Source organism: Rhinopithecus bieti, unplaced genomic scaffold, assembly GCF_001698545.2.
Source record: "Rhinopithecus bieti isolate Rb0 unplaced genomic scaffold, ASM169854v2 scaffold_2467, whole genome shotgun sequence".
Taxonomy (NCBI): Eukaryota; Metazoa; Chordata; class Mammalia; order Primates; family Cercopithecidae; genus Rhinopithecus; species Rhinopithecus bieti.
The window spans coordinates 1,163,442-1,166,189 of record NW_016803926.1 but is presented as its reverse complement, the minus strand read 5'-3'; positions in this window follow the sequence as shown (position 1 = coordinate 1,166,189).

The following is a 2,748-nucleotide window of genomic DNA, read 5'->3' as shown; positions in this document are numbered from 1 at the left end:
ATATAACATGCACTTCATGGGAGAAAAAGTCCATCTAGGAAGAGGAAAATATTCAGCAAAGATACAAAAAGGTGTCACAGAAAATTGAAGATTTTTTGTTGTGTGCTTAGGGTATTGAAAAGGAGAAAGTTTAGGAGAAAGTTTCTAGCAAAAATATTTGGGGGAACTGATTTTCTAGGAGCTGTAAGAGTGTTAAAGCCTAAGGTAAGTTGCGTGAAGGACTATGTATTTACATTAAATACAGAGAAAGTTATATTTTATTGGAAAAGGATTTTTGGTATATTAGACCGAGTAATTTTGCATGACTACTTTATTATACATATAATGAGATTTCAATGCTCCTAAAGTATTTTTATCAAAACATTATTTCTAATAAAATTGGGAAATAACTTTTTTATTTCCTGTATGTAAGTGACAAAATGCCACACATCCACATAGAATAATAAGTTATTTTCAAAGATGATATTCTTCAGGAACATTAATCAGTGTGGGGAAAAGTTGATTATATAAGAAAGCCAAAATGCAGGATATAGTTTTATATACGTGTATTTATATAGGTTGCATTTGTATATGCTACTTTTATATCCATGGATTTTTCTATATATTATATCCACATATTTCTTTATATATTTTATCTCAGTATCAAGAAACTCCATGACATTGTTTTAAAGTTTTCATAGTTATCTTTAGACAATGAGTTAATTATTTCATAACATTTTATAAACTGCTCCAATGAATATGTATTACTTTCGGAATCACAAGACTACAAGATGACCACTTTTTAATTCAATATTTTCCCAACAATCACTTTTTAAAATTTAAGGTTGTATTCAGAAATAGCCAATAGTGAACACTAAAATAATAGATTTCATGGTTATTGTTCAGGGATGCATATGAAAATATAGCTGGGAATGAACAATCCTAAAATTAAATTAAGAAAATAACTCAACTTGCAATAGCATTGAAAATAATGAAATAGGAATAAATTTAACAAAAGTGTAAAGTTTATACTCTGAACATTATAAAACACTATTGACATAAATTAAAGTTGATCTAAATAAATAAAAAAAACTCACGTTCATGTATTGAAAAACTTAACATTGTTAAGATGGTAACAATTTCTAAAATGACCTACAAATTCAATGCAATTTCTATCAGAATCCCAGCTGAGTTATTTGTAGAAACTGAGATGATTTAAAATTCATGTGAAATTGCAAAGGACCCAGGATAACCAAAACAATCCTGAAGAAGAATAAAGTAGAATCCACATTCTTTCATTTCAAAATGTACTACAAAGGAATGATAATCAAGACAGTATGTCACTGACATATAAAGATCAATGGACGCACATTTAGATCAATGCTACACTGATTTTCAGTAGGAATGCCGAGATAATCTAACGAAGAAAGAATAGCATTTTCAATAAACAGTGCTCAGACACTGGATAGTCACATGCAAAAGAATAAATTTGAACCCTTAATTCACACCATATACAAAAGTGAAATTAAGTTAATCAAAGGCCTAAATGTAAGACCCAAATCTTAAGACTTCTACAAAGAAATATAGAGGTAAATCTTCATGACCTTGGATTTGGCAAAAGTTTCTTAGATATGACACAGAAAGCATAGGCGACAAATGAAAAATTAAATTTAGAAGTCATCAAGATGTACAATTTTCATGCCTCAAAGGACATTATCAAGAAAGTAAAAAGACAACCCACAAAATGACTGATGATGTTTGCAAATTACATATCTGACAAGGGACTTAATTATGGAAAACAGTCTGGCAGTTCCTCAAATGACTAGACGTAGAGTTATCCATACGATTAGACAATTACACTTCTGTGTATACCTAGAAAAAATAAAAACATATTTCCACAGATGAACTTGTGCATAAATATTTATGGCAATATTTGAGATAGGCAAGAAGTGGAAACAATCCAGTTGGCTGATGATAGACAGAGGGAGGGACCAAGTGTGCATCCATAAAAAATGAAGTACTGCTACCTGTGACAACACGGATGAACCTTGAAAACACTACGGCTAGAGAAAGAAGACAGTCACAAAAGACCACATTTATAATTCAATCCATATGATGGTACCATACAGGGAAAAAGAGAGTAGAGACGAAGTACCCATGGTATAAAGCTTAAAATTTTTAAGTTAATCAAATTAAATTTTTTAGGTCTCAGTTAGTGAAGAGGTATATGTGTCTCATCTTCATTTCTTGTGTAAATTGCTGGGTTTGGAAGGAAAAGGTTTTGCTGTTTGTTTGTATATTCATTTGTTTTATTAATGCTTACTCGAAGGTGGATATTTATATGCCTTCTTCCTGATTATTTCTGAAAAGCTTTACTTAAATATTCCTTTCTTATCACTTTCTTTCTTAACACTTTCAATCATGTAACCTTCCATTGCAAATACAGAAAACCGATAACCTTACTGGAATGATGTTAACTGATACTCTTGTAGGAATATATAATTCAAAATATTTTTCTTTGTTTAAAAGGTGAAATATTTTAAAACTTTACTTATGCGATCTAACTTCACACCTAAAGGAACTAAAAAAAAAAAAAAAAGAAAGAAAGAAAAATGAACAAACCAGCTCCAAAGCTAGAAGAAGAAAATAAATAATTAAAATTATAGAAGAACTTAAAGAAATTGAGATGCAAAAATCCATACAAAATATCAATGAAACCAACAGCTGATTCTTCAAAAAAAAAAAAAAAAAAAAAAAAAAAAAAAAAAA